This window comes from Blennius ocellaris (assembly GCF_963422515.1).
Source record: "Blennius ocellaris genome assembly, chromosome: 2".
Lineage (NCBI taxonomy): Eukaryota > Metazoa > Chordata > Actinopteri > Blenniiformes > Blenniidae > Blennius > Blennius ocellaris.
Window position 1 is genome coordinate 18402541 of NC_137651.1, and position 14256 is coordinate 18416796.

At 39.7% G+C, this 14256-nt stretch overlaps 1 protein-coding gene across 1 annotated transcript in view; it reads left to right on the forward strand.

Moving 5' to 3' along the window:
* The window catches only part of lsamp (limbic system associated membrane protein), a 235777-nt gene that overhangs the window by 106754 nt on the left and 114767 nt on the right, over nt 1-14256 (forward strand). The gene's annotated exons all lie outside the window — the stretch shown is intronic.

The window sequence follows — 14256 nt, forward strand, 5'->3', positions numbered from 1 at the left end:
ATAGCAACAACTACGTTGTTTTCGTTGTTTCTTTGATTTCTGTGTGAGATGACATTGTTTTCTAAATATAAAACACAAAACTTTTCCGAAGCGAAAATGCAAAAAAAATGTCTTTTAACTTGAAATGTTGTGATGGAAATTGGGTCTTTGTGCTTTAATTGAATTAGTCCATCCTTCACCATGGCTTAATTGCCCTTTTTTTCACTTGGTCATGGAGGATTAAAAAAAGTGAAAGACAGATAGTTTAACCCAGCATCTTTTTAAATGTGAGCACGGTGTGTTATTTACCTATATCACACTAATATCAGACACGATACAGGTTTGTTGGGAAACAAATCTAAAAATAAGTATTTTCAGTCACATAAATAGTATTTGAAAAATAGTGAAAATTTGATGGGTTGTTTTTATTTGTTTTGTGTTTTTTTAATAACATACCTGTTATATGCAAATGTAGTAATTACTGAGCTTTTAACTCTTTTTTTTTTAAACTTTCACGACTAATTTAGTCAAATTGAGAATTCACAGTTCCACTGAAAGCAGCCCAGGAGACGTCTAATTCCGCGACGTCAAAGCCCTGCTGTGAATGACACCTTGATATTTGCATTTTCCAAAATTGCATCAGAAAATGGCTATCAACATTTAGAAAGGCGCTCCAGTCCTGCTTAAATAAGAATGTGAACAATTTGAAATGGAGGTAGACTTTCCATTTTTTGCTCTACTGAATCTGATTGAAAACAACAGCTTTCTGTCTGTTATTGTTCATTTTATGTAGATTTTTTTTTCTTCAGATTTTTTTCCTCTAAACAACTTGACCCAGAAATTTGAACCGCAGCCTTTCAAAAGCGACTGTGCACATCAAACAGGGAAGTGTTGCAGGAGCTGGTGTGGACTCCGGTTATGAGGTCAAGCTTTGCCGCCAGGACGTTTGAACTTTTCGGGGAGAACACAAAAGAAAACAATCTTTGAACTAGTATACTTGAATTAGGCCTATTCTTTTTTTTGTTTTCCTGGCTTTCTGTCTGGAGTACATTCAGCTCCAGATATTCTGCAGCTATCTCCCCAAAAGATAAAAGTGAATAAATCATATGAAAAATGAGACTCTTTTAACCGAGAAGTAACAGAGATCCTCAGCTGATGTAAGGCTTCTGTCATGGTTGGCGTATTTTTAACATTTCTTGCGGGCAAAGCTGGATAGAAATGTTGGGTGTGACTATGACTCAGGCTCTTAAAATTAATTTGCAGTGTGACCCCACTGTCTGCAGAGCACCTGAGTGACATGGCAGCCACAAATAATGGAGTTGTTTCAAGAGCTGTGCAGAGAGAAAAATATGGAAGACAGTTAAAACAAAGCCTTCTATTTGCACCTCAATGCCTTTCCCACCCATATACCACATGTTGCACACATCTGGTGTGATACCTTTGCAAGTCTGAAATGTTTTGGGATTTGGATGTGATAATCAGATTGGGTTTGGAAGCAGTTGTGAACAAATGCCTTCTGTCAATCTATTCTCTCTATAGCTTTCTAAAAGGCCATGCATGCATTCCCAAATACATCCATCTTCGACAGTGCTTTGACGAGGATGCAGTCAGTCCCAGCTGGTATTGGGTGAAATGCAGCAGACTCGAGCGGATGTGTCATGGACACAGCAGTAAAAGTTTAGTGATTAAAATAGCATCAGCAAGAAAGCCACGCTGTGAAGACGACTTGTAAAAACACGCATACTAAAGGCTGCAAAACATTTCAAATAGAGGGCTTGGTTTCACGCCAAAATACAACAGTATTTTATACAGGGAGGATGCCATAATGCTGAAATTGCTCTCATTTGTCTGAGAAATATAAATGTTTGTTATTGTGTAATGTGTATTTACACCAAAAGAGGAAAACATTTGAAGTTGACCAAAAAAAATACTTGTATGAAAGTACCATTATGCTGCCTTTTTATAATTCTGGCACTTGAAGTCTAAATTATCCAAAATATTTAATTTATGGGCACAAAATGGAAAAGGTTTCAAGGTGGCAATGAGACTATTTTAAAGTTCTGCAAATGGAAACCCTGTCTAAAATTCTTCACTGCCCAGTAAAACTATTTTTTTCAAACCCATGTCTTTTGATTTTGAGGGGGTGAAACACCAGGAGAAAGTTCTAATATTAAAAAAAAAAAAAAAAAAGCAAGTGTGCTAACAACAACATACTGTGCAGTCTGACTATGCAGAAGCACCAATGGTAGTAATTCCCTTGGGTGGAATTAGCAGCCCTGGACGAACCAGTTTCCAACAGTTTTATGTGAAATGTAACTCAGACATTTACTCTATGTGGTGTTTATTTCAGAAAAAAACTCTTTCAATAATGTGTAGCCACTCATCTTATTTCTCTCTTTATTTCAAACCCTCTAGGGTACAAATGAATAAACTTGAATACCTGGCACAGGAGCAGTGACTCATTATGTGCTTTTATGATTCCAAACCCTAACTCTCTATTAGGATTCAGCTGTAGACAGGCCTTGTATACATAATGATTAGTACGAGAGAAAAAAAAAAACCTCCAAACAAAACAAAATAAAGCACTTCAGATACTTTGATGTGTTTCTTTGGGACCGCCTAATGGACAGTGCTGGTGCCTATGAAATAGTGGAGCGCAATCAATAGCTCAATACCAGCAAACTCTACATGATGTGCAACACATAATGAGATTTTTGAGCCAAGACTGAATGGAGCCTCGTTCAGTAGATTGGTTGAGCGAGAGCAGGGCATGTGATCACTTTAAGCAGCTCTTCATTTTTCCAAAGGCAAGCTGGAAATTGGACATGAAATCTGAGCTCATGCTATCTTGAAAGCAGAGTTTCCTCAAAGCTAAAATGAATACATTACGATGTTAGTCATGAGCCATACATGTCAGTTACCCGTTCTTTCATAGATATCCTCCCGCTTCTTCTTCATTTATCCATCTCCCACGTAGCCCGCCCTCTGTGCAGGTTGATTTCACTGTCACCGCCTCTGGGGCAAAAGCCTTTTCTAATCCATTTAGATTGAGACAATTTAGCCGAGGTGTGGGCGTCAGTGTGCCTCCATCTGTCTTTATTAACACATGTGGATGTGTGTGTTGTATCAAATGCTGGGAACTGTAGTGGAAGGCAGGTCACATCGAGGTAAATGAGGTCATCTCTGGGTAATTGTAGCATAAGCTACAGCTCTCTGTTTTCTCCCCGTCTCCTGATAAGATGATGCAATCAAGGAGGCACAGAGAAAAGCTGTAAAATGTCTGTGTTTGGTTCCAATATCTCTTTTCTTTGTGCATGTGAAGGAGGTTCCTTTCAGTGTTTCAAGATAACTGTGGTTTTTCCAATTGAAAATATGATTCCAGGTATAAGCTTCACATTGTGTTAAAGGTGGGGTTATGAATGCCGTTAACATTCGATCCCCAACTACTAAAGGTTTCTACTATTGTCTATTAATGGGACGCATTGTGGATCACGTCCCACAGTTTTGCAAAATAATACACTGGTCACAAAAATGTAATGTAATGAATATTTATCAGACCAAATTAAATACTGCCATGAGTTCATATCATAGATCAGTGGTTGAGAACCTTTGTGATATTTATGAGTGCAAGGTGGAAATCAGCTCGACCTTTAACAGTTATGCTGGTGTTTTTATGGTGAGAGGCATTTTCTATCTCTCATAAGATTGAAAATTGTATTTATGTATTTATGTTTTCAATCATGTGTTCCTTCTAAGATCTTGGAATCGTTTTCTTTATCTGCTGTTGCTTTTATACTCAGTTCTTATTTTATAGATTGCATACATTTTTACTTTTATTTTAATTTAGAATGAAAACATATTATGCTATGACGCTTTGATATATGTTATCTTCCTTTCACATTTCATTTGTATTTGTGGAGGCTTTAGGTATTTGTGGAGGCTTTAGATACTTGTGTTCTTCTATGTGATTTGTAAAAGTTATGCAAACAAAACGCCAATCTGTCTGCATGCAATTTAGTGTGCCTTATAGGAGGATCTTAGTAAATTAATCCCTTAATTGTTGTGATTGAGGTGAGGTGAAAGCCCAGGAAATGAATAATATCAGATCACAAAGATAGTTGCTGGTTTTCAGAATTTTGTTAAATGATTGCTAATTAATCAAAGTCATTGCACTTTTCGCTCTTCAATCTGCAGATATTGCATCTATACTTTGATACATCAGACCAGTAAAATTATAGCATATCAACCCGTGGGTTTGGTTCATCTGAATTTATGACCAACCTTTCTATTTTTCAAAATTGCTTTTCTGGAATTCTTCAAGTAATGTGCAAAAAAATGGGCAAACATAATGTCGTAGAGACCTTTGACGTTAAAGTGGAGACAATGACCTTCAAAACCCTGACAAAAATTAAAGCACTTATGCCTGGAATTTACAAAAAGGATATTGAAGAATATTGTGAAGGAAATTTCTTCTCTGCTGTTTTAGGCAATTATATCCAAAATAAATCAGACAACAGACCAGAGCATATCAGTTCGCACAGAGTGACTTGTCTCTCAAATTTGGTTAATTCTTCTAAAGACATTGTACAATTAATGCAACAATGAATAAATGAGATGGAGAACAGCATGGTGCTTCAATGATCAGCACTGCTACATCACAGAAAGATGGCTCTGATTTGATCCCAGGTCAGGTTTTGTGTGTTTATTATATTTTCTCCCTGTGGCTGTATGAATTTTCTCCAGATTTTCACAGTCCAATCATGTATTATTATGTTGAGCAGTAGCTTCAAATTGGTGGTAGGATTTAGAGAGTCTGTGTTTGTGTAGGGATTGGTGGCCTGTGCAGGGTAGAGTGGAGCTTTGGCTTTTTTTTTTTCTCTCCAACTGATGTAGCGTCTTTCCCCTATGACCCTTGGGCAGGGCAGACCTGATAACGTATGGCTATTGCATAGATGCATGGAAATATGTGTGTGAATACGCACATAATAATTCTGTAAGCACAAGAGAAAGTACAAAAAAGGAAAACAGAGGTTTAATATGCATCCCATCACCTGTACTTGATCCCATACAAGTCCTGTATATAACTCTCTGTGTGTGTGTGTGTGTGTGTGTGTGTGTGTGTGTGTGTGTGTGTGTGTGTGTGTGTGTGTGTGTGTGTGTGTGTGTGTGTGTGTGTGTGTGTGTGTGTGTGTGTGTGTGTGTGTGTGTGTGTGTGTGTGTGTGTGTGTGTGTGTGCGTGCGTGTGTGTGCGTGCGCGTGCGTGCGTGCGTGCGTGCGTGCGTGCGTGCGCGCGCGCGCGCGCGCGTGCGTGCGTGCGTGCGTGTGCGCGCGCGCGCGTGCGTGCGCCTGCATGACAGAGAGGATGGTTCTCCACTGATTGATGACAAGTAATGATTTTCAGCCCAATGGTATTGGAAGTGCAATTTGTTGTATTAGTTGAAAAATGCTGAGCCGAGTAACAAGAACTCATCACTGTTGTTATTGTGGCTACAACGCGGCCCAATCCCTCTGCCGGACGGCCCCTGTGTGTTGTACAAGCATCGTGATAAATAATTGAAATGTTGACTCAGCCTTGTGGTCTGGGTCAGAACAAGCTGTGTGTGTGTGTGTGTGTGTGTGTGTGTGTGTGTGTGTGTGTGTGTGTGTGTGTGTGTGTGTGTGTGTGTGTGTGTGTGTGTGTGTGTGTGTGTGTGTGTGTGTGTGTGTGTGTGTGTGTGTGTGTGTGTGTGTCAACCTGGTGCATCACAAAAAAACCTTAAGAGGGCTGCTGCTTTGAAAGGGAACATTTTATATTCAGGAGGGTGCGGGGGCATAAGGTTTGGACAGATATGGAGTTATTATTGGGGGGTGGGAGGGTGAGCAACTGGTAATGTGAAATTCAACAGTTTCCTTCCATTTCCACTGTAGCTTTAGAATGTTTGAGTTTACAGCTGTCAATGTGCGCACACACACACACACACACATAGGTACAAGAAGCTCGCCACTGTCCTGATTATGACATGTGTTGGATGTTGCTGTCAACTGGACCCTCCTCAGTGGAGCTTTTCAGGACTTAATTGATGTCTGCAATGCAGGGCATGCCCATGCTCTTGCTTTAATTTGACCTCAGCACAGATGAATGGACACTAACTAAATCCTCAATCTGCTGGATCTGGGTCCGCAAATCAATCTGAGGCAAACTTTTAAGTTTCTGAGTTTTAGTTGATGTGTTGGTATAAATATTATTATTTATCTTGTAGGAATTTGATTCCTTCAAGATCTCCACCATTTTGTTTTGTAGTGGCTTCCTACACTAAATATTTTTCTTTTCTGAGAAAGAGACCTTCATCAGAGTTTGCAGCTCAGACCTCAGATACTTCAAGTACATTCAAGTATTTTAAAAAGACAGTTTTGTTTGGCTTAAGATGGGCTGATGTGTTTTGTTTTTTTTTTGGTCAAATTGAAAGCTCCCTTTATCACATGAGGACAGTATTTTGGAACAAGTTCTATTGTTTGTACTTTGTAAGCATATGAATACAATTTAATATAGTGGCTAATGACAAGAGAGACAAATTGTGAGATTAATGCATTCCCAAGCATCTTTTTTGGACAACTTTTCAACAAATAATATATTTAGTCCAATGAGCATTTTTTTTCTTGTCAAAAAAACTATGTTAAACCATCTGCAATATGCCATACTTTTAGCTTGATGAACGCTAAAAACACGTTTGGGTCAGTGTTTTTGGAATAAATAGACAGAAAAATGTGATAAATGACTGAAAATAACAAAGAATGAATTAAACTGATCGAAACTGATCTCCAGATTATGCAGAAAACCAGTCAAAACAGTAAATATTACATTTTTATATTACATTTTTGCAATATTTGGTCATTATTTCAATACTGCTGTCCATGTCCCCCCCCCCAGCCGAATACAGTTTCACTACTTTGCTGCAGCTGATTAACGTGTGGGCGATAATCCAGCATAGGATTTTAACGGTCAGCTCAGAGGGAAGAAGCCACCCAATACGATGCCGAGTGCTTTGAAATGCTTTTCTACGTGCAGTTTAGAACAGATTATCCTTCTTATATCATAGTCATTGGCCCCCAAAAAAGTTAAATACTAGCATTCATTTCTTTTTCAACATCTTTGGGCTTACATTTGAAAAGAATGAGGGAAATGTTTCATCCTGCTTATTTGCTATTGGCGTTTCTATGGATACATGGATTTTGTAAGACGTAGAAATGTGGCTGTGATGTAACCTCAGTCATGTTGTTTGTGCATCAATCAGTTTAAATCCACAATCAGGAGCCAAAATGTTTTCTGACTATTCCCTCAGTCTCAGACCCAATGCAAAATAATGCAAAACTATGACTGTACCTTCTCAAAGCATGACTCCTAATGGAGTGCAAAAATCTTTATAAGTTTAAACATGGTCACATATATTTTTTCTAAAAGTATAAGGTGGCTAAATGAGCATGACCGGGAGTGCATTACACATTTACAATTTTTTTAGTTAAGTCACGTCCAGTTTTTTCTCCACTCACATCGAGATGAGAGTAAGAACATGTGTTTCCGGGTCTTTAAAGTTTCTCTTTTCTTTCCCCTCTGAGCATCTGCTTTCTGACAGCGACTGTTGAGACGGAGCGTCAAGTTACTGATCCTCTCCTAAGCCCTCTTTCTATACTATAATCCTTGATTTTGTTCAATCACATAAACTACCTCATGGCATTGGGTTTCCTTAGTTTAGGAGGAACACAATTCAACAAGGACATGATGCTATTCTATCCCTTAGTCAGCTTTTAGTACACACATTCACCCATTCACATACACATTCATACATCAGTCGACGCTGGAGCCATGCAAGGTGCTGTCACTCCAATGGGGGCCGTTTGGGGGTTCAGTGTCTTGCCCAAGTGTAGCCGAGTAAATATTTTATATTGAAATATTATTTTCTTTAAATTTGTGAACGTTCTCAAAATGACATTGTAATATTTTCTGCCTTATGAATCAATATAACAGACTTCCTCAGTAGTATTTTGGTTTATATTGTTTGTGTATAAAGGTAATTAAAGAGTTCCTGTTACCTGTTGTAGTGGGGGCGACATGAATTGGTGATGCACGCAACACACGCGCACATGTGTTGAAGCTGCATTTGTCCAGCAGAACCGAGCAGCTTCTGAATTGGTAAGATGTGCTGAACCTCTCTCTCCTTTATTTCCAATTAATTAATGAAAAAGTCATTAAATTCTTTTAAAAACCTCATGAAATAATAACAGCCATGTTTTGTGATGTGTATGAGGACCAAATTATCGATTTTAAGGGTCAAAAAGGGGGTTTTAATCAACTTTATTTTCGGCGGAATTTCCCCCTCCCTAATCTGCATGTTGTCTGCTGAGAGAGAGCTTGTCTGTGTTGTGTGCTGACGCTAATTGTGCCCTCTTTGCTGACTGACAGGTGTGTTATAATGTTCTTATGTTCACTGTTTTATTTCTAAGCACTTTAAAAGCAGGACTGTACTATTCTAAATTCAATTCACTTCTGTTGATCTGTGTTTAATTTTATTCATTTATGTGACGACTGTGTTGTGGAGAAAAAGTACAAACTATTTTGTTTGACACAGTTTACTTTAATTTGTGTACTTGCATTTCGTATTTATAGTTGACTTTTATATCTATTTTTATTCAAAATGTTTATGTATTGTTTGTCGAATGAGATTTTTATTTTGTCTGGAGAACCGAGCAGCTAATGAATTGGGAGAGAGAGCTTGCCCGTCTTGTGTGCTTGACGCTATTCGTGCCCTCTTTGAGACTGACAGGTGAAAAATAAACATGCAGATCCTGGTCCCTGTGTTGCCTCATTCCCTGAGTGCTTCAACTGATCTTAAGTCTGCTACACAAGGACAGTTCGGCATGTAGACAGGCAGAGATGGGAATCGAACCTGCAACTTTCTGATCTGGAGATGACCGCTCCACCACGCACACATGCACGCAGAGAGCAATCTACTATAGTTGAGGAGACTATGGAGAATATGGACTTGGAGGTCGCCATTGTTACTGTTGATCTGTTTGTGCATGTGCAGAAGAACAATTCACTACAACCATGCACAGTAGCAGCATTTCATAAAAGTCTTTCAAGTTTGACTTTGGGAGCCCTTTCCAAAACGTTGTATATTGAGAAATACAACTTGAGAATATTGTCATGTAAACAGAGCCTAAATATATTCGTATTCATGGATATGAACTACTGAGTATCAGTTCCAGGTCACACAGTATCCTGGGAGAGGTTTTTGCCAACTGATTAATGCAACACATAATGTGATTCACAACATCAGAAAAGCTTTGTTTTCAAAGCGTTTGAAAGGACAGTGTGAAACCGTTCGGCCTATTGCTGTTATTTTATGAGCATTTCTCCACCTGCCCTCTCCTCCCGCATGTGTGTGGTGTCATTCAAGATATTGTTCTTAGTCAATTACCAAGTCGAAGACATACACAAACTTAAATATATGCGTGAGCATGCACTGACACTCATTTACTAAGATCCTGTATGCAACTATGCAAAATATTAAGTTACTGGGATGAATCATAAGATTAAGGAAGTCCTGGCAAGTGATTTACAGACCCAGTCTGAGTCTGAAATGGGGTTCTGTGGCGCGGTTCTCATTCAGTCCAAATAATACTAATAATAATAACCACCACGCTCCATATGGTAAGTCAACTGGGCATTTATTTTCCTCAAAAATAGTGCTGGTGCTCAGTATATACAGTGGCAAAACAAAAATAGATATTTACAGTAAGAGAAAATAAAAGATATTTACAGAGCGAAAACAAAACCAAACAAAACCTGATCTCTCACTCTTCCTTCAGCTGACTTTCAGGAGGTTCCTGTGGCCTGTTCCTACCACTAGCACCTGCAGGGACAGACTGACCTCCCAATAGTTTCTCACCCTGCTTTTAAAGGGTAAACCCCTCCCCCGGGTATGGGATGACTTCCTTTAACCAATCAAATCCATGAAAAAAAATATTCATCTCCTTTCTTTAAACGGATACTCAATTTTTCTACTAACGTAAACAAAAACATTTTCCACAGCAAAACAGCAAATAATTCCATTCAAAAAGAAAAATAAATAATTATTCAAAAGTACCTCGTGATCATATGACCATACCTCCGTGCTCGTGAGCTATATAGTCACGGAGTTAACTCCGCCCCGTCTTAGCTCTCCACTAATCTGAGGCGTCATGTCACGGTAAGCGTTCTGCGTGTACGTGTGGATGTGTGAATGTTTGTGCAGGTAAACCACAGCAGTCAGGTGTGCACCCCTGTCTGGCTATGCTAACAGTTGGGTAAGATAAGATAAGAGATAAGATAAACCTTTATTGATCTCACAGTGGAGAAATGTACTTGTAACATTCTGCTCTTAAGGACACTCATGAGGAAAGGAAAGACAAGGAATGAGACAAAATGTAGGATAAGTACAATAAACATACTATAGTAAAAAATAATACCAGTGTTGGCAGTGCAGAGTCAGTCCTAACAAGTGGTCAATTAGTGGTAAGAGGGCAATGAGCTACTTGAATGACCTGATGTGAAGTACGGAGGGGAGTGAGGAAATGTGTGTGACGTGTATGTTTGGGAGTTGCCTGCGCGCCGCAGGGTGTGCATGGGCGTGTGTGTGTGACTGTGTGCCGCTGCCCCGTTACTGACGGTTTTGCTCCGTCACAGGTTCTTTTGATACTTAATAGTACCGATCTGCCTTTTAAGCTTTTAGAGATGCAATTTCTTTATTTTATAAAGACCATTAAGTGCTACCTTTGAAGCCAACAATCACTTCATGCAGTTTATTAAAACTTGATAGTGACATGTCTGGTATTTAAATACTAATTAGATTGCATATTGCATGTGCCATTAGAGTGTTAAACACGCATTAAATAATTTACTTAAATATACTATGTTGGTTGGATGGTTTAATATTCTGGGGGGTTGGCAGACAAAATAAGTGGAAGCTTAAAGGCAAATTGGTTCACAGCATAAATATTGGGAGAGACAAAAAATCATTAGTGCTCCAGTAAATGACTTAAAAAAAAATGTTTTAATTAAAATGCTGGGATAAAATTAAGTGGTGAAAATAGTAATGCCAGGTAATGCGTTTTAAGCGTTTTAATTCTTCAATTAAATGGTTATAATATGGTTTGCAAAAATAAAAGAATAACTGCAAAGAAAGAATAATGTGAAATACAACTTATTATCAACGCCAAAGACAGATGCAGTCAAGATTTGTATTTTGTTTATCTGTTGGGGCTGCAGGAAGGAACCATACTGGCATCTCTCAAAGGTGGTTAGATTTACTTTTACCACTTAAACTTTGTTCATCTATAGTGTTCCAATATTGAGACTGCTTTGAATCAAAATTCAACTCAAAACAGGATCTGGGCCTGTGGAGAAAGCAAGGCCCTTGCTTGGAGAGAAAAATCCAGCCTGCAGAGTTAAAGTTACCAGCTAATCTCACATGACCCTGCTTGTTACAGGGATATGTTGATTAGGTTAGGTAGTGGTGTCAGAATTGAAAGCATCCTAAATAGCATGTATCCATCCAAGAAGCAATTTCAGGATAACGGTATAATGTTTGAAATATGTTTGTGTGAACATTGTGATGATGCTTGATTGATAAAATCGTAAGGCTACGTTGAGTGGGTATGGACATTTTAGTAGGGTCAATATACTGATTGACCCCAAAAAATTGCAACATTTTTATTTTTGGTGGTTTTGTGCTAGGTTTGGTCTAGTCTATAACAAATCACCCCTTATACCATATCTAGGGGTACCCCTACCCCTAAACACCTTATTGCACATACAGGGGTACCCCTAACCCTAAACCCCTTATTGCACCTACCCAGGTTCACAAACGGGCATATCGGTGATTATTTTTATATGGGTACCAGTGGTGAATTAGTACTTTCTTCAATTAATTGGGCCCCTTACCTCTGTATATATCAATGAAATTGTTCTATAGGGTATCGGATTCCTGAGAATTATAATTCAGATAATTCCAAATTATCTGAAGTCGGCTCGTCTATATCTCCAGAATATGTATGCCTTGAAAGATGACAACCCTGCAGTACATCAAAAGTTCCAGTCTGGGTTTCACGTAATCTGACCCAGTAGCCAATACTGGGCTGGTCTTGGCTCCGACCTTGTCATCGAGCAAACACTAATGCACTCACTCAAAAGCCAAGGTGGGCTCACACGAGGGAGTGGGATGTCCGAGCACCAGAGAACAGTTTGGGCCATATCGTCCACTGTGTTTTCCGCTTACAACCTCGCCATGCAAGAACTTACAAAGACTCTAGCATCGAGCAAGAACGTAAAAGTTTCTGCAGATCGTAGCATTGACCCAGCGCTCCTATTCCAGAGGTTTCTCGTCGTCTCACAGACGGGTGATCTAAGGCTGGATGATGTCATGTCCTATGAACTCTGTCTCTACCCGATGACTTTGTTCGAAGGAAAGGGCATCTTACGTCAAGCGGACAAACCGCAGCTGGCAGAGGCTCTCAGAAATTATGTTGGAACAAAATCGGACAGTGCTGTGACACAAACCGTTCCAGTCACAGAGCACAATGTACTCGACGGAGGATCTCTTCTTCACCGTCTGAAATGGAAGGAGGGAAGTACCTATAGCTCGATTGCAAACGATTATGCCTCATTTACTGTCGAACACTATGGGAGAGCAACTGTCGTGTTTGATGGTTACGAAGTTGGACCAAGTATAAAAGACTGTACTCATCAGCGGCGAAGTCGAAAGCTGAATCCAAAAAAGGTGAACATTACCGAGGTGACAAAATTTGCTGGGAAAAAGGAGGACTTCTTGTCGAATGCGGCAAACAAGCAGGCACTTATCCAGCTGATCATGGAACGAATGTGGCAGAAAGGCTGTGACGTTATTCAAGCGGAAGGAGATGCCGACATTGAGATTGCAAAGGCAGCCATCAATATCTCTGGTTTCAAAACAACCACCCTCATTGGAGAAGACACGGATCTTCTTGTTCTCTTGCTGTTCCATGCATATGTTTCCAAATGTACTGCACTTTATTTCCGCTCTGACAAGGCAAAATCCTACGTCTACAATATCAAGGTTCTCAAGCAGGTGCTTGGCGAAGCAGTTTGTAATGTTCTGTTGTTCCTGCATGCCTTTACGGGATGCGATTCGGTGTCCAGGGTATTTGGAATAGGAAAGAAGTTGGGGTTCCAACGAATCGTCAAGAGAGAAAAGACAATGACAGACTGTTCAAAAGCATTCTCTCTACCAAAGCAAAGCCAGGATGTTGTGGAAACCAATGGTTGTACGGCAGTGGTAGCTTTGTTCAATGCGGATCAGAAGGGCTCCCTGGCATCTATTAGATACAATATGCTCTGCAAGAAAGTTGTGAGAGCTAAGACGTTCGTCACACCAGAACGACTCCCACCAACGCCCCCCTGCCTGTAAATTTCATTCTTTGCGGACATACTACCAGGTTATGGAGTGGATGGGATGTAGTGATGAAATGGTGCCATCTGAGTGGGGGTGGAAGGTGGAAGGGGACAGACTTGTTCCAGTGATGACGGACAAAAGCTCTGCTCCAGATGCACTGATTAAGATAATTCATTGCAACTGTTCGGAAGGATACAATACCCTAAGGTGTACCTGCAGGAGGCATGGACTAGAATGTACCAGTGCATGTCGACATTGCCAAGATGGAAATTGTGACAATATGAAAAATGATCCAGTGATAGATGATGATGAGGATGAGGTGTGAAAAGTTTTGAAAAAGTACTGTGACGTAAGTGAATCAAGGTGGGTGCAACAAGGGTAATGGGGGTAGGAGTACCCCAAGATATGGTATAAGGGTTTATTTGGTATCACTGGTAGCCCTTTCATGTGAAAGATTGACCCTGAAAACCTGGCTTAAAATCCAAGATTTATTGATTTATCATGAAAACTGACCAAGTTAGTGCTTCACACGTAAATGGAAAATACTTGTAAACCGAAAAAAGTCTTCTTCAAAATTTGACACTTTCCCATACTCCGATTTTGTCCAACTTCTAGTATGTTGTAGAATAGACCCAGCCTAACATAAAACAAAAAACAAAATTTTGCAATTTTTTGGGGGTAGGGGTACTCTGGCAGTATATTGACCCTACCATTTGGTCCTCAAGGACGGAACTTGTGTGTTTATCCACACACACACACACACACACACACACACACACACACACACACACACACACACACACACACACACACACACACACACACACACACA